Here is a 27368-nt window from a genome sequence, read left to right on the forward strand (position 1 = left end):
TAACAACAAGATTTTATAAGGAATAAGAAATCAGGTAATTGATAGTTTGAAAGTTCTTAGAAGGTGAAATCATGTTGAGGATGATTTTGCTTCTTTTCATCTGCCAACACCAGAGTTAGCCTTCTAAGAGTAGCCAGTGTTCTAGCTATCAAAAGTTTTTAAATAAAAGAGAAAAATGGAGAAGAAAAAAAGAGTTCCAAAATATTTGAAATCCTTGTGATTCCTTTATTATGTCTGTGATGTGTCTTTATGTAATTATTTGAATTTAATTTAAAAATTTTAATGTTTCATTTTAAAGTCCAAAAATTAATGAGCATTGATGATGAGTTTATAAACATAAATTATTTCATTTATCACCATGATACCTTTATTTTCTTATGAATTTCAAGCTTGTCTTCTAGGATTTCCCATTTTGTCCACAACTGTGCCAGGTCTGAGTTCTAGAAGTGGAGAAGCCTGACATTGAAACTGAGTTGCCTGTGATTTATTGTAAGATGTCACCAGGGGAAAGGAAAGGAAGGAAGAAGGATGGATATGGGATGGGAGCTAAGCAATAGGAAGTATAATGTGCAATGTTGGTTCAGTCCAATCCCACTGGGAACCCTGCAGTGTCAATTGCATCACTGCATTGGTCCCACCTTGAGGCAAGGGATCAGAACAGGCATTGCTCTTGCAGAACAATCTCCCTAGCAAAGTGGCTCCTGCTCAGCTGAGGATGCTCCTCTAGAGAACAAAGGAGTGATGGTTGAACAGCCTCTGGAGGAAGGATGCAGGAAGACCCCTAAAGAGTTTCTGGGTGGTCAGAGAAAAACAAATATCACAACATCTCTCATATATGGAAACTAATTTTTTTTTTTAATGATATAAATGAACTTATTTACAGAACAGAAACAGACTCACAGATTTTGGAAACATACTTGTGGCTACTAAAGGGGGAATGTGAGGAACAGGAGTAAATTGGGAGCTTGGGATTGACATACACACACTGTGGCTTCCCCTATGGCACAGCAGGAAAAGAGCAGGAGACACAGGAAAAGCAGGCTTGATCTCTGTGTTGGGAAGATCACCCAGAGGAGGAAATGGAAATCCACTCTAGTATTCTTGCCTGGAAAAATGCCATGGACAGAGGAGCTTGGTGGGCTACAGTCCATGGGTCACAAAGGGTCAGACATGACTGAGCAAATAACACACACAGCACTATATATAAGATAGATAACGAACAAGGACCTACTGTATAGCAGCACAGGGAGCTCTATTCAATACTCTGTAGTAACTCATATTAGAAAATAATGTGAAAAATAATTAATATATGTATAACTGAAGTAGTATATTGTACCCTTGAAACTAACACAACATTGTAAATCAACTATACTCCAATTAAAAAAAAAAAAAAAAAAGATGACTTGGGTGGGACATCAGAGCAGAACATAGTATTTCAAAGGAGAGAAATGGTAGTCCAAAAACAAATCCACAGAGAGAAACTTTGCTCTTATTTCCCAAGCCCAGAGGTATTTGATTAGAATAGTACAAATGTTATCATATGATCCTATGTGACAGTGATAGTCCCTTAGTCACTTATGACTTTTTGCAACCCCTTGGACTGCAGCCTTCCAGAATCTTCTGTCTGTAGATTTTTCCAGGCAAGAATACTGGAGTGGGTAGTGATTCCCTTCTTTGGGGAATTTCCCGACCCAGGGATTGAACCTAGGTCTCCCACATTACAGGCAAATTCTTTACCGTCTGAGCCAGCAGGGAAGCCATATTTGATTATATGCTGTTTAGTCACTCAGTAGTGTTCGACTCTTGGCAACCCCATGACTGTAGCCTGCCAGGCTCCTCTGTCCATGGGATTCTCCAGGCAAGAATACTGGAGTGGGTTGTCTCAGTTCAGTTCAGTCGCTCAGTTGTGTCCAACTCTTTGCGACCCCATGAATCGCAGCACGCCAGGCCTCCCTGTCCATCACCAACTCCCGGAGTCTACTCAAACCCATGTCCATCGAGTCGGTGATGCCATCCAGCCATCTCATCCTCTGTTGTCCACTTCTCCTCCTTCCCCCAATCCCTCCCAGCATCAGAGTCTTTTCCAATGAGTCAACTCTTCACATGAGCTGGCCAAAGTACTGGAATTTCAGCTTTAGCATCATTCCTTCCAAAGAAATCCCAGGGCTGATCTCCTTCAGAATGGACTGGTTGGGTCTCCTTGCAGTCCAAGGGACTTTCAAGAGTCTTCTCCAACACCACAGTTCAAAAGCATCAATTCTTCGGTGCTCAGCCTTCTTCACAGTCTAGTAAATATTAAATTTTCAGTTTTTCCTAGTCTGTCTTCTTTATGAGTGTTTCCCCAAACTGACAAGTGTGAAATAGCCTAACCTGGTGTCAGATCCAGGGTACACAGAGGAAATTTCCCCAAGGCTTAAAGAGTTGAGTCTGACAATTATCCACATTACAAACAAATGTACTTGCTGCTACAGAACATTAACTTGTTCTAGCATATAGCTTGTGTTCTCTTAAATTGTCAGTGCTCCTTCATCTAAAATCAAGGTAGGATTTGTCTTATACTGGAGAAGGAGGGCATAAAAATGCCTCATAATTCTTCACAAAGTTATTACCAAGTGTAGCTCACTCAGAATTATCTTCTTGATGTGATTTCAAGGAAATTGTGAGATGGACCTCTCTCTGCAAAATTATGTTTTCTGCTATGTTAGAATTTGCAGCATTCCAGATTTCTTTCTATTATTTAAAGCTTTGTTCCTCTCTCAAAGTTCAGCTGAGCTGAGTACTTACAGCAGGAATCTTCTGGCATCCAAAGGTAAAAATATTTACTATTTGGTCCTTTAGAGAAAAGTATGTGTTGACTCATGCACTAGAGTGATTTTGTTGCTAAAATGCCAAATCTCAGCTTCTGCAATAGCTGTTGACATGAAGCTCTAATACAAGGTTTGAGGGGCGATGCCAGATTTGGGAGAGGGCTGTGTAATGGAATTTAAAATCCCTGCTGATTGGTTGAATGAGGGGTGTGAGGAAAGGAGACTAAGTGTGATTTCCAGATTTAAACTTGCACAATGACTTGGAGGGTTGGTTGTGCCGGTAAATGTGTAAAAAATGAACAGATAGATGCAAGTAAGGGAGGAAAATAGATAATAAATATAATTTCGGACATGTTGAGAGTAAAGTGCTGAAAAAATACCCCAAGGCTGGTCTCTAGTTGGCCGTTGGAAGAATGAATAAGAGGAGGGATATGGAGATGGATTTTCTGGAGTTTCCTTTGCTATGTGAGTGTTCTCTGCCTGACCAGCGCTCTCTATTCTTCTACAATATTCTACATAAGATTTTAATGCAGCTTTGTCATATTATGTCATAATTACCTGCTTAGAAGTTATTTTTCCAACTTGACTATCAAACTACTAGATTGGCCAAAAATTTAATTCAGGTTTTTTGTAAGAACTTTTTGGCCAACCCAATATTTACTCTAAAATGCTAAAGCCTTTGACTGTGTGTATCACAAGAAACTCTGGAAAATTCTTAAAGAGATGACAATACCAAACCACCTTACCTGCCTCCTGCAAAACCTGTATGCAGTTCAAGAAGTAACAGTTAGAACCGGACATGGAACAATGGATTGTTCCAAATTGGGAAAGGAGTATATCAAGGCTGTATATTGTCACCCTGTTTATTTAACTTATATGCAGAGTACATCATGCAAACTGCCAGGCTGGATGAAACACAAGCTGGAATCAAGATAGCTGGAAGAAATATTAATAACCTCGGATATACGGATGACACCACCATATGGCAGAAAGTGAACAGGAACTAGAGCCTCTTGATGAACGTGAAAGAGGAGAATGAAAAACTTGGCTTAAAACTCAATATTCAAAACACTAAGGTCATGGAATCCACTCCCATCACTTCATGGCAAATAGATGGGGAAACAATAGAAACAGTGACATAATTTATTTACTTGGGTTTTGGCTCCAAAATCATTGCAGATGGTGACTTCAGCAGTGAAATTAAAAGACACTTGCTCCTTGGAAGAAAAGCTATAACCAACCTCAGTTCAGTTCAGTCGCTTAGTTGTGTCTGACTCTTTGCGACCCCATGAATTGCAGCACGCCAGGCCTCCCTGTCCATCACCAACTCCTGGAGTTCACCCAAACTCATGTGCACTGAGTTGGTGATACCATCCAGCCATCTCATCCGCTGTCGTCCCCTTCTCCTCCTGCCTTCAATCCCTCCGAACATCACGGTCTTTTCCAATGAGTCAACTCTTCACATGAGGTGGCCAAACTATTGGAGTTTCAGGACCAACCTAGACAGCATATTAAAAATCAGAGATTATTTTGCTGGCAAAAGTCCATCTAGTCAAAGATTTGTTTTTTTCCAGTAGTCATGTATGGACGTGAGGGTTGGACCATAAGGAAAGCTGAGCACTGAAGAATTGATGCTTTTTTTTTTTTTTTTTTTTTAATTTTATTTTATTTTTAAACTTTACATAATTGTATTAGTTTTTTTTGAATTGTGATGTTGGAGAAGACTCTTGAGACTCCCTTGGACTACAAGGAGATGAAACCAGTCACTCCTAAAGGAAATCAATACTGAGCAATATTTGAAAGTGTCTTTCCCCTTTATTCCTCTCTTCTATGTAGAAACTGTAACTTCACAAAGCAGATTCACATGCTCTGAAACAGTGGAAATGGAGGTTTTCATTATAAATTAAAATGTCTCTTTTTTGATTTCTGCAAGGAGATCAGTCCTGGGTGTTCATTGGAGGGATGATGCTGAAGCTGAAGCTCCAATACTTTGGCCACCTGATGCTAAGAGCTGACTCATCAAAGACCCTGATGCTGGGAAAAATTGAAGGCAGGAGGAGAAGGGGACAACAGAGGGTGAGATGGTTGGATGGCATCACTGACTCTATGGACATGAGTTTGAGCAAGCTCTGGGAGTTGGTGTTGGACAGGGAGGCCTGGCATGCTGTAGTCCATGGAGTCACGAAGAGTAGGACATGATTGAGTGAACTGAAATAAACTAAATATTTACTCATAATGCTAACACTGGGTTTGTCAAATATCTACAGAAAGAGTATTCTACCATCTCACACCTATGATCTTACCATGTATGCTCATCCAGGTTCTCAGCTTTAATTACAGTAACAACTTTAACAATTTACAAATATGTATCTCCAGTCAGACTTTATCTATAACATCTGTCATTTTTAGTGTCCTAAACCTTTGGACATCTCTTCCCTTTTCCAATCATGATTATTCTTCCTTTTGTCAATCCTGTCTTCCTAAGAAAGAATTTCAAACCAAAGTTTCCCACATCTCCATGCTGCTGGTTTATAGATGTGTGGTTGGCTCCCACAAGCAGATCCTCCTTTCTGGTATTGAGAGGTACATGGGAATAGAGCAAGGTTGTGCAGTTCTTTTGCTAAACAAGATGATGGATCCGTTATAATAGAGATCTTCATGTTCAGCCTCTGGCTGAGTGAATATTAAGCAATTTGTGATGGAAAGCAAGATATTTAGTTCTGAAATTTCCCTTGCCTGTATTTCTCTTAAGTATGGGGCATATAAGCTGGACTCCTTTACTTCTGAAAATTCTGGCAACTAATATGTATCTTCTTTTTAAACTAGCTGGAGAGGTTTCTGTTACCTGTAACAGCATCTTCAGTTCAGTTCAGTGAAGTCACTCAGTCAAGTCATAGTCTTTGCGAACCCATGAAACACAACACGCCAGGCCTCCCTGTCCATTAGCAACTCCCGGAGTCCACTCAAACCCATGTCCATTGAGTTGGTGATACCATACAACCATCTCATACTCTGCTGTCCCCTTCTCCTCTGGCCCTCAATCTTTCCCAGCAGCAGGGTCTTTACAAATGAGTCAGATCTTCATATCAGGTGGTCAAAGTATTGGAATTTCAGCTTCAACATCAGTCCTTCCAATGAACACCCAGGACTGATATCATTTAGGATGGACAGGTTGGATCTCCTCACAGTACAAGGGACTCTCAAGAGTCTTCTCCAAAACCACAGTTCAAAAGCATCAATTCTTCAGCACTCAGCCTTCTTTATCGTCCAACTCTCACATTCATACATGACTACTGGAAAAAATATAGCCTTGATTAGACGGACCTTTGTTGGCAAAGTAATGTCTCTGCTTTTTAATATGTTGTTTAGGTTGGTCATAACTTTACTTCCAAGGAGTAAGCATCTTTTAATTTCATGGCTGCAATCACCATCTGCAGTGATTTTGGAGCCCAGAAAAATAAAGTCAGCTGCTGTTTCCACTGTTTCCCCATCTATTTGCCATGAATGATGGGACCGGATGCCATGATCTTCGTTTTCTGAACGTTGAGATTTAAGCCAACTTTTTCACTCTCCTCTTTCACTTTCATCAAGAGGCTCTTTATTCTTCACTTTCTGCCATAAGGGTGGTGTCATCTGCATAGCTGAGGAATTGATATTTCTCTCCTGGAATCAATTGATATTGATTCCAGCGTGTGCTTCTTCCAGCCCAGTGTTTCTCATGATGTACTCTGCATATAAGTTAAATAAGCAGGGTGACAATATACAGCCTTGATGTACTCCTTTTCCTATTTGGAACCAGTCTGTTGTTCCATGTCCAATTCTAACTGTTGATTCCTGACCTGCATATAGGTTTCTCAAGAATCAGGTCAGGTGGTCTGGTAGCCCATCTCTTTCAGAATTTTCCACAGTTTATTGTGATCCTCACAGTCAAAGGCTTTGGCATAGTCAATAAAGCAGAAATAGATGTTTTTCTGGAACTGTTGCTTTTTAGATGATCCAGTGGATATTGGCCATTTGATCTCTGGTTCCTCTGCCTTTTCAAAAACCAGCTTGAACATCTGGAAGTTCATGGTTCACATATTGCTGAAGGCTGGCTTGGAGAATTTTGAGCATTACTTTATTAGCATGTGAGATGAGTGCAATTGTGTGGTGGTTTGGGCATTCTTTGGCATTGCCTTTCTTTGGGATTGGAATGAAAACTGACTCTTTCCAGTCCTGTGGCCACTGCTGAGTTTTCCAAATTTGCTGGCATATTGAGTGCAGCACTCTCACAGCATCATCTTTCAGGATTTGAAATAGCTCGACTGGAATTCCATCACCTCCATTAGCTTTGTTCATAGTGATGCTTTCTAAGGCCCATTTGACTTCACATTCTAGGATGTCTGGCTCTAGGTGAGTGATCACACCATCGTGGTTATCTGAGTCGTAAAGATCTTTTTTGTACAGTTCTTCTGTGTATTCTGGCCACCTCTTCTTAATATCTTCTGCTTCTGTTAGGTCCATACCATTTCTGTCCTTTATCGATCCCATCTTTGCATAAAATGTTCCCTGGTATCTAATTTTCTTGAAGAGATCTCTAGTCTTTCCCATTCTATTGTTTTCCTCTATTTCTGTGCTTTGATCTTTGAGGAAGATTTTCTTATCTCTCCTTGCTATTCCTTGGAACTCTGCATTCAGATGCTTATGTCTTTTCTTTTCTCCTTTGCTTTTCACCCCCCTTGTTTTCACAGCTATTTGTAAGGCCTCCTCAGACAGATATTTTGCTTTTTTGCATTTCTTTTTCTTGGGGATGATCTTGATTCCTGTTTCCTGTACAATGTCAAAAACCTCGATCCATAGTTCATCAGGCACTTTGTCTATCAGATCTAGTCCCTTAAATCTATTTCTCACTTCCACTGTTTAATCAAAAGGGATTTGACTTAGGTCATTTCTGAATGGTCTAGTGGTTTTCTCCATTTTCTTCAATTTCAACCTGAATTTGGTAGTAAGGAGTTCATGATCCGAGCCACAGCCAGCTCCCAGTCTTGTCTTTGCTGACTGTATAGAGTTTCTCCATCTTTGGCTGCAAAGAACATAATCAATCTGATTTCGGTGTCGACCATCTGGTGATGTCCATGTGTAGAGTATTCTTTTGTAGTGTTGGAAGAGGGTGTTTGCTATGGCCAGTGCATTCTCTTGGCAGAACTCTATTAGCCTTTGCCCCACTTCATTCTGTACTCCAAGGTCAAATTTGCCTGTTACTCCAGGTGTTTCTTGACTTCCTACTTCTGCATTCCATCCCTCTGTAATGAAAAGGACATCTTTTTTAGATGTTAGTTCTAGAAGGTCTTGTAGGTCTTCATAGAACTGTTCAACTTCAGCTTCTTCAGCATTACTAGTCAGTGAATAGTCTTGGATTACCGTGATATTGAATGGTTTGCCTTGGAAATGAACGGAGGTCATTCTATCATTTTTGAGATTGCACCCAAGTACTGCATTTCAGACTCTTTTGTTGACTATGATGGCTACTCCATTTCTTCTAAGGGATTCCTGCCCACATAATAGATAAATGGTCAAGTTAAATTCACCCATTCTAGGCCATCTTAGTTCACTGATTCTTAGAATGTTGATGTTCACTCTTGCCATCTCCTGTTTGACCACTTACAATTTGCCTTGATTCATGGACCTAACATTCCATGTTCCTATGCAATATTGCTCTTTACAGCATCAAACCCTGCTTCCATCACCAGTCCCATTCACAACTGCATGTTGTTTTTGTTTTGGCTCCATCCCTTCATTCTTTCTGGAGTTATTTCTCCACTGATCTCCAGTAGCATATTGGGCACCTACCGACCTGGGGAGTTCATCTTTCAGTGTCCTATTTTTTTGCCTTTTCATACTGTTCATGGGGTTCTCAAGGCAATAATATTGAAGTGGTTTGCCATTCCCTTCTCCAGTGGACCACATTCTGTCAGACCTCTCCACCATGACTCGGCTGTCTTTGGTGGCCCCACATGACATGTCTTAGTTTCATTGAGTTAAACAAGGCTGTTGTCCATGTGATCAGATTGGCTAGTCTGTGATGTAGTTTAAGTCTGTCTGCCTCTGATCCCCTCTCTCAGTGCCTACCATCTTACTTGGGTTTCTCTTACCTTGGATGTGGGGTCTCTCTTCACGGCTGCTCCAGCATCTCCATAAGCCCCTAATTTCTTCTTTAGTTTTTTAATGCCATAGTCTACCCTACTATTTTGTTTCAAATATATTTGACATCTTATAGTTTCTTAAACTTTTCATTCTAGTTACCACAGGACCTTTGTGCCTGCTCTTCCCTCTGGAATACTTTTCTTTATTTTCACCTCCCATTCCAAACCCAAAATATTGTTTAATTTTGACTGTTTTTACATAACTCAACCCAATCATTACTTATTCTGAGATTTGTCTGATCTCCCTGACTACATCAAATTTTCCTGTTAATGTCTTTCATTTATCAGTGTTACTTATCTCAACTTCAATTCACATTGACTTGTGGTTGTGGGATTAATGTTTTTCAGCCTTTTATGCTGTAAGCTCCATGGAAACAATGCTTACTCATTTATCCCCCAAATATAAAATTATACACAGCACAAATAGCTCCTTCAGGTTTCCCAGATGGTGGAGTGGTAAAAAAAAAAAAAAAAAATCTGCCTGCCAAAGCAGGAAATGCAAGAGAAGAGGGTTTGATCTCTGGATCATGAAGATTCCCTGGAGTAAGAAATGTCAACATACTCCAGTATTTTTGCCTGGAGAATTCTATTAACAGAGGAGCCTAGTGAGCTATAGTCCATGGAGTCACAAAGAGTTAGACACAACTGAACATGTGCGCACACATAGTTGCTTCATAAATACTGGTTGTTTTGATAATTGGTAAAGATTTCTAAACAGTTCAAGTAATTGCTGTCACTCTTAAGTTTCCACTGCTTTATTCTTTGGAGAGCATTTAAGAAACCATTATTCTTATTTTGGTGATTGCAGCCTTGAAATTAAAAGCTGCTTACTCCTTTGAAGGAAAGTTATGACCAATGTAGACAGCATGTTAAAAAGCAGAGACATTACTTTGCCAACAAAGGTCCGTCTAGTCAAAGCTATGGTTTTTCCAGTAGTCATGTATGGATGTGAGGGTTGGACTATAAAGAAAGCTGAGCACCGAAGAATTGATGCTTTTGAACTATGGTGTTGGAGAAGACTCTTGAGAGTCCCTTGGACTGCAACTATATCCAACCAGTCCACCCTAAAGGAGATCAATCTTGGGTGTTCATTGGAAGGACTGATGTTGAAGCTGAAACTCTGATATTTGGCCACCTGATGCAAAGAGCTGACTCATTTGAAAAGACCTTGATGCTGGGAAAGATTGAGGGCAGGAGAAGGGGATGACAGAGGATGAGGTGGCTGGATGGCATCACCAACTCAATGGACATGGGTTTGGGTGAACTCCAGGAATTGGCAATGGACAGGGAGGCCTGGCGTTCTGCAGTTCATAGGGTGGCAAAGAGGCAGACACGACTGAGCGACTGAACTGAACTAGTCTTATTTTATGAATATATATATATATATATATATATATATATACACGCATATATATACAATATGTGCACGCAGACACACACATATATCTGTATCTATAGATATAGATATATAGGCTTCTCTGGTGGCTCAGATGGTAAAGAATACACCTGCAATGTGCGAGACCTGGGTTCAATCCCTGGGTTGGGAAGATCCCCTGGAGGTTGGTGTGGCAATGCAGTCCAGTATTCTTACCTGGAGAATCCCATGGACAGAGGAACCTGGCAGGCTATAGTCCATGTGGTCACAAAGCATTGGACAGGACTGAATAACTAAGCACAGCAGAGCACACACAGATGCACATGCATATGTATATGTGTGTGTATATATATATATATATATATATGTATTACATGTGTTATTTTTTGGTTGCTAAGTCATATCCAACTTTTTGTGACCCCATGGACTGTAGCCCACCAGGCTTCTCTGTTCATGGGATTTTGCAGGCAAGAATACTGGAGTTGGTTGCCATTTTCTTCTGCAGAGATTCTTCCTGACTCAGAGAATCCATGTCGCCTAAATTGGCAGGTGGATTTTTTTACCACTTAGCCACTAGGGAAGACCCATATACTCATGTACACATACATATATGTGCATGTGTAGGTGAATATGTGTGTGTGTGTGTGTGTGTGTGTGTGTGTATATATGCATATAAACTTAGTAAATATGTTATTCAAATTTAAGCAGTTTAAATTTAATATTTTTAGTATTTTTCAGTGTCCCAGAAATTCACATCTATTCATCCCATCTCTGGTCAATATTATCAGATTATAAAATTGGAAATCACAGGGAATCAAGGAAGAAATAGTAGACATTATCCTCTTCAAGCCTATGCTTCAGAAAGATATGTCTTGATGTGTTATGCAGGGTGAATTAAGAAGAGGAAACCATGGTAACCCACTATGGCCTGAAGGATGGGAAGGATGTAAATTCAAAAAAAGAAGTCAGTGATGGATTTCTAGGTCATTGGCCAATAGAGAGATTGGAAAATAAACATAAGCATGAGGGTGACATTTGTGTTTGCTTTATAGGGTGTAGCTATTGCTTCTACATTTTATTTTTCAAAAGTGGAAAATGAGAATTAGAGAAGTAATTGCTTGCCCAAAGGTGCCCAGTAAAAATGGCCACTCAGGACACAAGCCCATCATTCTGATCCTAAATTCTATGTCCCTTCCACTGTCCCATGTACCTTGAAAGAGGAAAATTGTTTGGGAGGAAAGAAGTGATACTGATTTGGAGGCAAATATGTGGATTTCATTTTATTTTATTTTTTATTCCTTTATTTCTCATGTGTTCCCCATCCTGAACCCTTAAGCTAGAAAACAATGAACATAAAAGCCATGAGCATTTTTCTCTAAAATACTTAAGGAATATATCATTTATAAAATAAATTTGGAAGAAACTCACATGGGTTTCTTTCAATTATTAAAGAAAAACTATTTTAATACATATAATCACCCTTCAATTTGTCTTCTTGGGGATGACCAAAAACTAGCTCTGAATTCTTCAACATTTGTCCATTTTTTCTGCATTTTCTGTAGTTTGCTCTTCTACAAAACCGATGAGGCATGATGCCTTTATTAGGAAATAATAACTGACTCTATTTTAATTCTGTGCATGATTATTGATATAGAAATACTTTCTGTGTCTTCTAGAGACAGCTTTGCCTTTTATATTTTCCCAGAAAAAAAAAATCGTTGGGCATTTATTTGAGGTTAATTAGTTAACAGAAATTCTGTGTATTGGCACCCTAAGTCAGTAGGCTATCCTAAAACTACATTTTTAAGAATGCAATTCTGTATGTATAGGATCTGTTTAACTCTAGTTGTTAAAAACTTTGAAGTCGGTCTCAAAACCAGCTTTCTGTGTTCCTAGATTGTATACTCTTAGAAAAGAAACAAAACAAAACAAAGAACAGTTTCCTGTTTCTAAGGAAAATGGCTTTAAAAGACATCTTGCATATCAAATAGCCCTTACCAAACAGTTTGATGAGTTAAGTGTAAATGACTCTAAAGCATGTGGATTAAGTTTCCCTAGAAATCACTTAGGTTTAAAAGTTGAGGGAAAGACTCAACCAAAATAAGTTTTGGGTTTGCCAACTCCAAGGAATTTTTTAAAGAGTTCAAGACAAATGACAAATCCCAATTACAGTAAAATTTGCCATCCCTTAATAGAAGGACGTGTGTGACTCCTCTTTTAAGCTTCATTTTGCCTTATTCCTACTATAATAGACACAGGCATCCCAAACTTCTGTAACTTTGCATGTTTTTGGTGGACTCATCTGGCTCTGAAATATATTGTTAATAACAATGAAGATGAACTAAATATAATTTATAAAAAAATTCTTTTAATGTTTTATAGAACAGTGTTGAGAGTTACCTTCTCTAACCAAAAGTTCTACCATCATATTTCTTGAATATAATTAAATGTTCCTGGATGAACTTTTGCCAGTTTTAGTGAAATACACTGCATACCGCCTGATCCATCTCTTGGGACAAATTTAAAGTTGATTGAAAATTCTTTTTTTTTTTTTTTTTTTTGCCACATAGACTCTATTCCATTGACCTGAGCCTATCTTCAACTTAAACCTGAGTCACTCATTTGGACATTTTTCATTATAATAAGTAAGATAAATTTCAACTCCCAGTGTTGACTCTCAGAGAGTGAACAAAGTCTCTTCCATCTGCCTAGACTTTTCCAGACTGAGATATTATTCCTAGAATTCAAGACATAAACTATATACAAGGTTTAATATTTTTTAAAATTTTATTTTATTTTTAAACTTTACATAATTGTATTAGTTTTGCCAAATATCAAAATGAATCCGCCACAGGTATACATGTGTTCCCCATCCTGAACCTCCTCCCTCCTCCCTCCCCATACCATCCCTCTGGGTCGTCCCAGTGCACTAGCCCCAAGCATCCAGTATCGTGCATCGAACCTGGACTGGCTGGAAAGTAATGCAGTGTAATAGGTGGGTCTCCATGGGATAAGATAGCATGATATTAAATAGTTTTTATATTAAAGGGTACAAGAGAGGGACTGTACGTACTAGTCTATGGTCATCCCCAAGCAGATAAATTTAAGCATGAAGCATGATTTGCATTAAAGTATATTTTTTAAATAGTTGAATCAATCCATGTGAGTTTCCTTCAAATTTATTTTTATAAGTGAAATATTCCTAAGGTATTTTAGAGAAAATGTTAGTGCTTTTATGTTCCTTGTTTTCTTGCTTCAAACTCATCTTTTCTAAAATGAAATCCATATTATATATTTGCCTCCAAATCAGTACCACTTCTTTCCTCCAAACCATTTTCCTCTTCCAAGGTGCATGGGACAGAGGAAGGGGCATAGAATTTGGGATCAGGGTAATGGGCTTGTGTCCTGACTTAGACCATTTTTACTGGGCACCTTTGGGCAAGCAGTGACTTCTCTGATTCTCACTTTCCAGTTTTGAAAAATAAAGTGCAGAAACAATAACTACAGTCTATATTGCCCCTATCATTGATGATTTACCCCCAGATTGTTGTGACTCTCTCTTATATCATGCACAATCTGCTCAAATGTCTTCCTTACAGAACCACCCTAACCCCCTTTCCCAAAACAACCCCAAAATCCTTAGTCCCTGGAATAGCTGCTTTTTTTTTTTTTTAAATAGCTTCATAACAATTATCATTCAATTCAGTTCAGTCACTCAGTCGTGTCTGACTCTTTGTGACTCAATGGACTGTAGCACTACAGGCTTCCTTGTAGTGCTACCAATTCCTGGAGCTTGCTCAAACTCATGTCCATCTAGTCAGTGATGCCATCCAGCCATCTCATCATCTGTCGTCCCCTTCTCCTTCTGCCTTCAATCTTTCCCAGCATCAGGGTCTTTTCCAATAAGTCAGTTCTTTGCATCAGGTGGCCAAAGTATTGGAGCTTTAGCTTCAACATCAGTCCTTCTAACGAATATTCAAGACTGATTTCCTTCAGGATGGACTGGTTGGATCTCCTTGCAGTCCAAGGGACCCTTAAGAGTCTTCTTCAATACCACAGTTCAAAAGCACCAATCATCATTATCAGAAGTTATATGGAGTGTTTTTTTTTTTAATAATCTGTCTCTCACTTCTCTCCCAATAAGTCCTTGAAGATGATACATTTGTTTTGTATTTCCACCATCTAGAAACATGCCTGACACTCAGTAAATGTTTAATAAATTGCCCCTTCTTCAATGAACAAGCAGGATAAAAGAATGATAAATGTCACTAAAAAATACTGGTCAATAGTTAAAATAATTGAAGTAGATTTATATGTTCTCATCTAAAAATGTCCCCAAACCATATTTTAAGTGTAAAGGAGCAAGTTTCTTAACAATGTATTGTGTGTGTATGTGCATGCTATGTCACTTCAGTCATGTCCAACTCTTTGTGACCCTAAGGGCTGTAGCTCACCAGACTCCTTTGTCCATGAGAATTCTCCAGCTAAGAATACTGGAGAAAATCAGGAGAAATAAGAAGTGCTTCTTTAATGAATAATGCAAAGTAGAGGAAAACAACAGAATGGAAAAGACTAGAGATTTCTTCAAGAAAATTGGAGAATTTAAGGGAACATTTCATGCAAGGATGGGCATGATAAAGGACAGAAATGGTAAAGACCTAACAGGCACACGAGATTAAGAAGCACACTTGTGTGCTAAGTTACTTCAGTTGTATCCGACTCTTTGTGACCCTATGGACTGTAGTCCACCAGGCTTCTCAGTCCATGGAATTCTCCAGGTAAGAATACTGGAGTGGGTTGCCATGTCCTCCTTCAGGAGATCTTCCTGATCTAGGGATCAAACTAATGCCTCTTGTGTCTCCTGTATTGGCAGGTGGGTTCTTGACCACTAGGGTCACCTGGGAAGGTCTCTGTATATATACACAGGAATATATCTATATATATACATATTAATGTATATATATATATATATATATATATGAATATCTCTATATATAGATACACAAATATATATGAATATATATCTAAAACACTAAAATTGCATCAATGTGGTTTTCCTGGGTATAAAATACCAGGGGAAAAATACAATTTAGTGTGTGTGCCAGCCACCTTAACAGTACTGCTAAAATTGAAACTATCTAATAAAAGGATTATTTTATTTAAATCTGTTCTTTAAATTACAGTAGTGTTCAGTTATTGTAGCAGGGTGATGGTGGCCTCATAGAATGAGTTTCAAAGTTGTTGTAAATTGCATTCCATCCAACTCTTACTTTTGTAGGTGTTTCTGTCAGTATTAATTCTCTTAAGAAGGTTAGATTTACATGTGTGTTTGTGCTGTTCCTTCCATATTCTTCCACATTTCTCTACAACAAAATGATCTTCCAGATGATTTGACTGCCTATTTTCCCCTTTTAATTTTATATAATAAAACTCTAGCTATTTGAATGCTAACAACTAGCTCTCTTAACTCTAGAGTTCTACAGTGATCTTGAGAAGTTGACTAGTTGCTGCTGCTGCTAAGTCGCTTCAGTCGTGTCTGACTCTGTGCAACCCCATAGACTGCAGCCCACCAGGCCCCCCCGTCCCTGGGATTCTCCAGGCAAGAACACTGGAGTGGGTTGCCATTTCCTAGTAGTTGTTCATTATTCATTCACTGCTGAGCACATTCTGGGTACCAAGCAATAAATATCTTACCCTCAAAAATTCCCAGTTTAGAGGAAGTTTTTTCCAACTGACTTCTTACCAAAGTTTTCTAGCTGATCAACATTTACCGTAGTAATTCAGATTTCAAGTGATGCCTTTAAATATCAGTTCAGTTCAGTGGCTCAGTCGTGTCTGACTCTTTGCAACCCCATGGATTGCAGCACACCAGGCCTCCCTGTCCATCACCAACTCCCGGAGTTCACCCAAACTCATGTGCATCGAGTCGGTGATGCCATCCAGCCATCTCATCCTCTGTCGTCCCCTTCTCCTCCTGCCCCCAATCCCTCCCAGTATCAGAGTCTTTTCCAATGAGTCAGCTCTTCGCATGAGGTGGCCAAAGTAATGGAGTTTCAGCTTCAGCATCAGTCCTTCCAAAGAACACCCAGGAATGATCTTCTTTAGGATGGACTGGTTGGATCTCCTTGCAGTCCAAGGGACTCTCAAGAGGCTTTTTAGTTCCTCTTCATTTTCTGCCATAAGGGTGGTGTCATCTGCATATCTGAGGTAATTGATATTTCTCCTAGCAATCTTGATTCCAGCTTGTGCTTCTTCCAGCCCAGCATTTCTCATGATGTACTCTGCATATAAGTTAAATAAGCAGAGTGACTATATACAGTCTTGACGTACTCCTTTTCCTATTTGGAACCAGTCTGTTGTTCTATGTTCAGTTCTAACTGTTGCTTCCTGACCTGCATATAGGTTTCTCAAGAGGCAGGTCAGATGGTCTGATATTCCCATGTCTTTCACAATTTCCCACAGTTTATTGTGATCCACACAGTCAAAGGCTTTGGCATAGTCAATAAAGCAGAAACGGATGTTTTTCTGGAACTCTCTTGCTTTTTCCATGATCCAGCGGATGTTGGCAATTTGATCTCTGGTTCCTCTGCCTTTTCTAAAACCAGAATTAAATAAGGAAGTTATCCCAGTTTTGCAGAAGACGTCCAAAAAAATATAAGGAGACTGTGACTTTTCTACAGCCATACAGGTATTCAGACAAGAGCTGGAATATGACTTCAGTTCTCCTAAGTAAAATGTGCTTGAGTAACTAAGTCTGTGTCAAATAATGGGGCTAGTCAGAGTTATTTTAACTATACCATAGTAGTTATCTATTACCCCATTAATAGATAAGACTGACAATACAAAGACTCAGAGGAATGTCTTGTTCACAGTATAAAGACAGGTGAGTAGCTCTGGTAGGCAGCTTGCTGATCTTGGCTCAGCTCACACACATCTAGGGATCCCTGGCTGTCAACTAGTCTAGGCTGATTTTGGCTGAAAGGAAAGTGATGACTCAGTGATGCCCCTCATGTCTCAGTCCAGCATGAGCATTTTCTCAGAATGATGACTGAAGCAAAAGAGAGAGAAAAAGAACCATTCCTGTTTTACAAGTTCTTTTCCAGACTCTGCTTATGCCACACTTGTTAACATTTCATTGGTCAAATCAAGTCATCTGGCTGCCATGAGATTTGGGCAAAAGTATGATTAGAGGATTCTCTGTCTGTGGGGAAAGGGTGAAGATTTGGCTATGTTTGGAATGTACCACAGATCATTTCCTACACAGAGATATTATGATTGGACTAATATTTAATTGAATTATTTTGTCTATACTCAGTTTGCATGGTGAGATACATACATACCATGACAGATTGGGCAAAGACACAGCTGTATAAAATGGAAGTGGGAAAAAAACACACAAATAAACAAATAAAAACAATCCTCCATTTCCTCCCTAACAATATTCTCAAACTTCATGTTTTTGTAGTTTAGTTGAGAAGCATTTTTTTCAAATTACGAGTTTGAATCTGTCCCCCCCCACCACCCCACCTCCCCGCCAGGATGTCCATTGTTTTGTTTTGTGTTTTTGATTGTTGTTGCTGTTGTTCAATGATTTATACATAATGACTTGTATCATTTGGTAGCTGGATATCCAACGGTTTCTTAACGTACTATCTTAATTATCTCATTGTTTCCCCTTATTAGTATTTTGGAAAGAGAAGAAATGAAAGGGGAATGAGGCTCAGGGAACATACAAATGGACTTAGCATGGAATAAAATCCAAGGAGGAATGGGATGATGTAAAGTGGACCTTTATCTCCTATAAATCCTATAGATTTTTGCCAATAAAGACTGCTGAAGTATACATATGCACACACACACTTGAAAAATGATCATAGCAAATTTCATATTGTGTCAACCAGGTAACCTGTTACATAATTTGTTGCCTCTATCCCATTAGATCTGTGGGGTTAATGATACCATTTCTCTGCTTAGGAAATCCTTCCTCCTTCTCTGTTTAGCTAACTCCTTTATGATCCACATCAGTTGTCTCACCTTGCATTTTATGAAGCCTATTCTATTAAATAATAACTCTGTGTATCATTAAATAAATGTGGAGTAAACTTCAAACTATATCTACCACTTATAATTTCACAGTGCCCATAACCAAAATAAAAATTCTACAAAGTCCTACAGCAAAGATTCCAGTTTAGCTTTACTTTAGCTTAAAATTTTGAAAATCTGTTTGATATACATGTTTTTTCAAAGAGCAGTTATTGCCATGTCATTAGAAAATGATTTTTCCATGGAATACAGTATGGAAAATGCTGCCCTCTAAAAATGCAAGTTTTCGTTCATTTTCACCAAAAAGTGTTCAGGGAACCAGAATTATTAAGGGGTATCTTACACTCTGGTTTGATCCCTGGGTCAGGAAGATCCTCTGAAGGAGGAGATGGCAACCCACTCCATTATTCTTGCCTAGAGAATCCCATGGACAGAGGAGGTGGCAGGCTACAGTCTATTGGGTTGTAAAGAGTCAGACACGACTGAAGTGACTTAGCATGCATGCATCTTACACATAGAACTTCTGTGTATTGACACTTTACTGCTGTAAATTGGTGGGAAAAGGAAAATTTTTATATGTTAGGCAAGATTATATTAGTGAAAAATTGTCCTTGGGCCAACTTTGTATCTGATTCCAAGGAACTAAGTAAAGTTGTCTGTCAGGGTACTGAGCTTGTCCACCATTGAATTTCTTTGTTGCCTTGGACTTTTAGAAAATTTTTTTAGGTATAGCCTACAATTATCCAGTAAGCATCCCTCATATATGCACAACTATAGAGAATTAATAATATTGTTTAGTTTTTTTGTGGCTCCAGTGGTTATAAACATAATGACTTCATATATTTTGTCACATCTTCTTTTGAGAGGTGGAGCTGATGTCTCCTTCTATTTCATCTGGGTGACTCTCTGGTAACAGATTGAGCTAAGAATGTCTGAACTGTTAGGTATGGTCACAAAGATAATAAACCTCAAGCTTTCTTAGCTAAGATACTTGCCTTTGGAGTCTGTAGCTGCCAAGTAGAAATTATGACTTTCCTGAACTCACAGAAGAAGCCCAGACTGTTACTCAACTCAAATTGGGCTGCTCATTACTCAAGAGACTATAATCAAGAGGAAAGTGTAAGTAGAAAAGAAAGATGGTTTATTCAGAAAAGCTGGTAATCTGGGGAGAAGATGGAGAAGTTGGTCCAGAGACCAACTCCCAAGACTTTGCTCAGCCTTGACAACTTTTAAAGGGGAAAAGGAGAAATGCTGGGGTCCAGCCTTGGTTGGATCCAGGGATCCCCTCAGGATGATGGTGTAGGCGATTAGAATAGCAATAGCTTAGTTAAGTATTAATTAGAGATATAAAGAGTGGTTAAGTAGGGATAGCTCAGTGAGAAAATTCAGTGGAGAAAAGAGGCTGAATAACTTGGTTTACGTGGAAAACCAATAAAATTCCAAGACAAGGAATTTGCACCACCTACATAGGCCGCAGGCGTCCTTCCGTTCTCCCAAAGGAGAGGAGACACTAAGGCCTCCCCAGTCAGATCTTAGAAGCCCAGGCAAAATTAGTAGGCTTGGAGAGCCTCCACGCTCCAGATGGGAATTCAGCCAGAAGGTGAGAGAAAGAACGACACGGGAGACCAAGCTTCGGTGAGCAAGGCCCGTAGCTTTATTTTCAACAAGGGCTTTTATACCCTAAGTTGCACATAGAGGATAATAGGGGGTATGAAATCATGTAAAGTCAGCAGTCTTTGATCCTTATTGAAACCAGGGTTTATTTTCTGCAAACTTATCGTATACATGGTTTAGGTGATTTACATCATCTTCTGGCCAGAAGGCCTGTTAACATTTTATGACTCTGACAAAAGTTTGTCAACCATAAGACTTATTTTCTCTAAGAGTAATAATTTTAAAGTTTGGCGCCATCCTCCAAAGGTGTTAGGCCTATAGGGCAGAGGTGCAGTGGGTTTACAACAAAGGAAAGAATTTATTACCTTAAGGGTCTAAAGTTGTTAACACCAAGGCCACTACTTATTTTTTCTACATACCAACTATATTAATTAATACACTTCCAAGGATACAATACAGGGGATGTGGAAACTTGGCAGCAAGCATTGGCTCAACAATGAAATCTTCTACTAGTTCTATTCTGACAATTTCTAACTCTTCGAGAGGCTCTATACTATTTAAATATCTTAAGCTACCTGTGCCTCTCGCGGCTGGGAGACTGTAAACAATCGTATGCATAGCTGTAGGAGTCTGGGTAAACCTGTCAGGCAAGTTAGAGAGCCATCTGAGGGGTTTGTGAACTAAAACACTCTTGTCATGCCCAGGAACTTTATTAACTGGAGCTGTAAGTTAACTCTTTCAGAGAGGGAGATGGTGGTGGGGGACAGCCCCCCGTAAAGTCAGGTGTAGGTGAGAGCACAAATCAGTAAAGTAGGCAGACTCTGGTTTTGGGGGTAGATGCTCGAGAATTTCCAGGGGGACTCCTGAGACTCTATCCCACCTTTGTGTATGTTGAGCCTCCTTCCTCATGACCTTTGCCATGGGCGGAGTTCCTCACGCTGGCTCTCGGCAGAGAAACAATCTCAATTAGTCATTAAAGTATGAGATAAAATTCATCATCTGTCCATTGTGTGAAGACCTTCTGATTTTCCATTATCTTTCTTTGGATGCTCTTTTGCTTGGTGGTCCACATGCAGTTGTGTGCTCTCTCACCTGCACTGCCCACCTATGCTCACAAGATCCTCTTGCAAATTTGCTAAGAGAGGAGCTGGGGGCAGAGAATCATTCTTTAAGTACTTATTTCTTCATTCTTACTCATTTTAATCCAGGAAAGGAATCAAAAATTTAGGCAAGGATTTGTGGACATTCATTAGAGCAGAAGTCAGGAGTTATTTTAAATGTTACCTTGTTGTTGCTCACTCAGTCATGTCCAACTCTTTGCAACCTCATGGACTGCAGCACACCAGGCTTCCCTGTCCATCACCAACTCCTGGAGCTTACTCAAACTCATGTCCATGGAGTCAGTGATGCCATCCAATTATCTCATCCTCTGTCTTTCCCTTCTCCTTCCGCCTTTCTCTTTTCCAGCATCAGGGTCTTTTCCAATGAGTCAGTTCTTTGCATCAGGTGGCCAAAGTATTGGAGTTTCAGCTTCAGCATCAGTCCTCCCAAAGAATGTTCAGGCTGATTTCCTTTAGGATTGACTGGTTGGATTTCCTTGCAGTGAAATTATAGAACTATCATTGTTTTGTTGTTACTGCTGAAATAATCAGATCAGATCACATCAGTCGCTCAGTTGTGTCCGAATCTTGTGACCGCATGAATCGCAGCACGCCAGGCCTCCCTGTCCCTCACCAACTCCCAGAGTTCACTCAGACTCACGTCCATCGAGTCAGTGATGCCATCCAGCCATCTCATCCTCTGTTGTCCCCTTTTCCTCCTGCCCCCAATCCCTCCCAGCATCAGAGTCTTTTCCAATGAGTCAACTCTTCACATGAGGTGGCCAAAGTACTGGAGTTTCAGCTGTAGTATCATTGCTTCCAAAGAAATCCCAAGGCTGATCTCCTTCAGAATGGACTGGTTAGATCTCCTTGCAGTCCAAGGGACTCTCAAGAGTCTTCTCCAACACCACAGTTCAAAAGCATCAATTCTTTGGCTCTCAGCTTTCTTCACAGTCCAACTCTCACATCCATACATGACCACAGGAAAAACCATAGCCTTGACTAGACGGACCTTTGTTGGCAAAGTAATGTCTCTGCTTTTGAATATGCTATCTAGGTTGGTCATAACTTTCCTTCCAAGGAGTAAGCGTCTTTTAATTTCATGGCTGCAGTCACCATCTGTAGTGATTTTGGAGCCCAGAAAAATAAAGTCTGACACTGTTTCCACTGTTTCCCCATCTATTTCCTATGAAGTGGTGGGACCGGATGCCATGATCTTCATTTTCTGAATGTTGAGCTTTAAGCCAACTTTTTCACTCTCCACTTTCACTTTCATCAAGAGGCTTTTGAGTTCCTCTTCACTTTCTGCCATAAGGGTGGTGTCATCTGTATAGCTGAGGTTATTGATATATCTCCCGGCAATCTTGATTCCAGCTTGTGTTTCTTCCAGTTCAGCGTTTCTCATGATGTACTTTGCATATAGGTTAAATAAACAGGGTGACAATATACAGCCTTGACGTACTCCTTTTCCTATTTGGAACCAGTCTGTTGTTTCATGTCCAGTTCTAACTGTTGCTTCCTGACCTGCATACAAATTTCTCAAGAGGCAGATCAGGAGGTCTGGTATTCCCATCTCTTTCAGGATTTTCCACAGTTTATTGTGATCCACACAGTCAAAGGCTTTGGCATAGTCAATAAAGCAGAAATAGATGCTTTTCTGGAACTCTCTTGCTTTTCCTATGATCCAGCGGATGTTGGCAATTTGATCTCTGGTTCCTCTGCCTTTTCTAAAACCAGCTTGAACATCAGAAAGTTCACGGTTCACATATTGCTGAAGCCTGGCTTGGAGAATTTTGAGCATTACTTTACTAGCGTGTGAGATGAGTGCAATTGTGCAGTAGTTTGAGCATTCTTTGGCATTGTCTTTCTTGGGGATTGGAATGAAAACTGACCTTTTCCAGTCCTGTGGCCACTGCTGAGTTTTCCAGATTTGCTGGCATATTGAATGCAGCACTTTCGCAGCATCATCTTTCAGGATTTGGAACAGCTCAACTGGAATTCCATCACCTCCACCAGCTTTGTTGGTAGTGTTGCTTTCTAAGGCCCCCTTGACTTCACATTCCAGGATGTCTGGCTCTAGGTCAGTGATCACACCATCGTGATTATCTGGGTCGTGAAGATCTTTTCTGTACAGTTCTTCTGGGTATTCTTGCCATCTCTTCTTAATATCTTCTGCTTCTGTTAGGTCCATACCATTTCTGATGTAGCAGATAATTTGGTGTTATCTGTGAAAGAGCTTCCAGGCCCACTTGATCCTGAATGTGAGCTGTGACCCTCCCCCTATAACTTTTAGAACTGCCACCTATAATGTTGGCAGTTGTCAGACACTACACTGTCCCCTTCTCTACCTTTTAGATTCTGTGATGTTTGTAAAGCAAAGAAGGTAGCTATTATAAATTTACTTCCCTCACTGACAACAGTGATGAGTTAAAGGAGAATTTAATCCCCATAATATCCTGCCTTGTTCTTTTAAGTGAATTCTCAAAGGGGTTCCAGGGTAAGCCATTGGCTTTAAAGGCACAATCTTTTGAGAAGTGGAGAGGTGGGAGAATAGGGAATGGTACCTAGGACTTCTGGTATTTTCACTTAATCAGCAAAGGGAAATGTTGATAAGAAGAGGTTCTTTGTTTGTTCTTCAATGTTCCAAGCATTGCATCACCATCTCCTGGAGCTGCTGCCCTGTCTGTGCCAGATGATAATTTGGGCACAGGCACAAATCAATACCAGGAATGGGTGCACTGGGAGCTTACACTGGAAGTACTGAGAGTATAAATAGAGTTGGAAGAATAACCTTTTTGTGAACTACTGTGCGGTAATCTTCAAAAATTCAGAAAGCTAATGTGGCTTCAATGGGCCTTTTATAATGTTAAATGCTACCCCCAACTGCCCTCATCCAAGCACAGAGATTGCTTGCTTAAGTTACCATTTTTAATGCAAATCGTCATAATGGCTTGATAATTATTTCAATTGGCATTTATGAGACCATTCAGTCAAGGAACAGCCAGGGCAAAACCCTCACTAATCTCCCCATCTTTCATATCCTCTGGGTTTGAGGCAGAATAACATAAGGAAGTCCCAAAGCCAAAGGGTTTTTGAAGTTTATTCTTAATGGACCCAGGTCTCCATCCCTGTTACTCTGTGAAGTGAAATTGGCCCAAGTTAAACAAAACAGCAAGAACATAATATTTGTGGTGGCTTGAAAGGAGAGGAGGCAATGACAAGCATTCACTTCCTCCTCTGCTTAGCCTGCAGATTGGTTGGACAGCATTTTAACAACTTGTTGTTATTATTGAGGAAAAATAATAAACATGTATTAAATGCCCTGATATGGTGAGTAACTCTTCTAAAAATGTTTTGTTTGAGAGGATCTTATTTATAACCTTCTATTTACTTTTCTATTTCTTTTCTATAAAGGATGTTTCTAACCCTTTCATGGGTTCTTAAATAGTGTATAATATATTTGTATGGAGCATAGAGGAAATGTAATATACTACTCATCTACCAGGATTACTCCTGCCTCTTCTTAGTCTCTCATGAGTAGAGTCTGACTCTTTGTGACCCTAAGCTGAGAAATGAGAAGGCTAAGACATGTTGCTTTGTGGAGGGGAAGCAGGGCTGGAGCGAATATGGGCTAGTTCTAGTTGGAGTGTTTTGTCTCCCCAAACTGGCAAACAGCACTAATATGCATCGAGATCATGACAATATGGGTCTCTCTATAGTGTGAAAGGCTTCCCTGGTTGCTCACTGGGTAAAGAACCTGCCTGCTAATGCAGGAAATGCAGGTTCGATCTCTGGAGAAGGGAGAGACTGCCCACTTCAGTATTCCTGTCTGGGAAGTCTCCTGGACAGAAGAGCCTGGCAGGAGAGTCCGACAGGACTTAGTGATTAAACAACAACAACAGAGTGAAAAGCTGTGTGAATGTTATCCATTCTTGAGCACGTGGAGCCTGCTTTCTAAAGGGGTGGAGCTTTGTTCTACCTATTGCTGGGTCTACATTTATTTCTTAAGGGAATCAATGCATCCTATTTAGAAAGGCTGGCTTCTGACTATTTCCCTGAGATCAAGTCTCTAGCTAGTTCTGTGAGAAGAAGATCAAACAAGTTGCAACCAAGCAGGTGAAAGTGAAGGTGATAGTTGCTCAGCCATGTCTGACTCTTTGCGATCCCATGGACTGTAGCTTGGTAGGCTCTTCTCTCCATGGGATTCTCCAGGCAAGAATACTCTAGTGGGTTACCATTCCCTTTGCCAGGGGATTTTTACAGACCCAGGGATAGAACCCAGGTCTTTCACATGGGGTGACCCAAGGACGAAAGAGCAGGGGCAACCAAGGAGGGTCTTGGAATGCAGGAACAGAAAAGCCAGACACTCATCATCCTTCCCTCCCCCATGTTGTAACTATTAACTGATTTCAGGTCCTCCTGAGCAGCATAACCTGTCTCCCCTCTTGCCCTATAGGGAGAAGGTATTTGCCTTACTCTTCCTTCACCCAGTATACATGCCTCATCCAGTCAGCAAATGACCCTCAAGACCCCCATCCCACTCCTTGTACCCTGGCTATAAAAGTGGACAAAGAACCCCTGTTAAATGTCAGTTCTCCCTTGAGCTGGTCCACTGTTCTAACAGCATCTCCCACTCTAATAAACTTTATTCTCCTCTCATTCTGCCTCATGTCTGGAAATTCTTTTCCCACCCATGCATGGATCATGACACCGCATTGTTGGCAGATTCTTTACTGGCTGAGCCACCAAGAGAGGAAGATCAATCAAGTTATAACCAAGCAGGACCCTATAGGAACTTCCCAGGACAAACCCTGCAACTATATTTTCTGCTACAGCTCTTCTCTGAAGCTCCTGAGTTGTTTTGCATATACTAAAACCACACCAAATGAAAGAAGTGAACTATTTAATGACGACCTTGAGCACAAAGCCCCCAGACCTATCGAAACCTCAGGACTGATAATGTTAACCCCTGTGATACCACCCTGTTACATCATCACCAGCCAGTCAGAAAACTGTGTGTGAGCTGATCATATCCTATGACTCCCTCCTCTCACCTGACCTTTAAAAATGTCATCAGAGTTTCAGTGTTTTGAGCATTAGCTGCCTTGGATTCCTTGCTTGGCACCCTGAAGTAAAGGCTGCACTTTTCTTGACCAAAACCCAGTGTCTACAGATTGGCTTAACTGCATAAGAGGACCCAAGTTTGACTTGGTAACAAAGCAATTGGAAAATAGTAAATTCACTTCTTTCTTATCCTCACCTTAATATAGATAAGAAAATGCTTGATATAGTTTAAAATTCAATTAATGTATGTTTTAATCCCCTAGATGACTTGATGGATTGAACTGGTTTCCAAAATTATCCCACTTACAGCAACATTCAAACAACTAGGATCATGTCATCCAGTCCCATCACTTCATGGCAAATAGATGGAGACACAATAGAAACAGTGACAGACTTTATTTTCTTAGCTTCCAAAATCACTGCAGATGGTGACTGCAGCCATGAAATTAAAAGACACTTGCTCCTTGGAATAAAAGCTATGACCAACCTAGGCAGCATATTAAAAAGCAGAGACATTACTTTGCCAACAAAGGTCCATCTAGTCAAAGCTATGATTTTTCCAGAAGTCATGTATGGATGTGAGAATTGGACCATAAAGAAAGCTGAGTGCCAAAGAATTGATGCTTTTGAATTGTGGTGTTGGAGAAGACTCTTGAGAGTCCCTTGGACTGCAAGGAGATCCAACCAGTCCATCCTGAAGGATATCAACACTGGATATTCACTGGAAAGACTGATGCTAAAGCTGAAGCTCCAATACTTTGGTCACCTGATGTGAAGAACTGACTCCTTGGAAAAGACCCTGATGCTGGGAAAGATTGAAGGCAGGAAGAGAAGGGGATGACAGAGGATAAGATCATTGGATAGCATCACTGACTCGATGGACATGAGTCTGAGCAAGCTCTGGGATTTGGTGATGGACAGGGAAGCCTTGTGTGCCGTAGTCCATGGGGTTACAAAGAGTCAGACACAACTGAGCAACTGAATTGAACTTATTATAGACTGGAATATTCTGATCTTGGGGTCCTTGGACCTCCAAAAAGTCTGTAAAAGGAAATAAAAGAATCTAGAAATCCAAAGAACAGAAAAATTACTTTATTTTTACTACACTCTAACTGAAATATCAGCATTTCCTTCAATCATTAACATAGACAGCAAATCAGATATAAAGAGGACCCTGATTTTC

This window comes from Bos grunniens, chromosome 13, assembly GCF_055505025.1.
Source record: "Bos grunniens cultivar Pamir isolate PY7600 chromosome 13, Bosgru_T2T1.0, whole genome shotgun sequence".
NCBI classification, from domain to species: domain Eukaryota; kingdom Metazoa; phylum Chordata; class Mammalia; order Artiodactyla; family Bovidae; genus Bos; species Bos grunniens.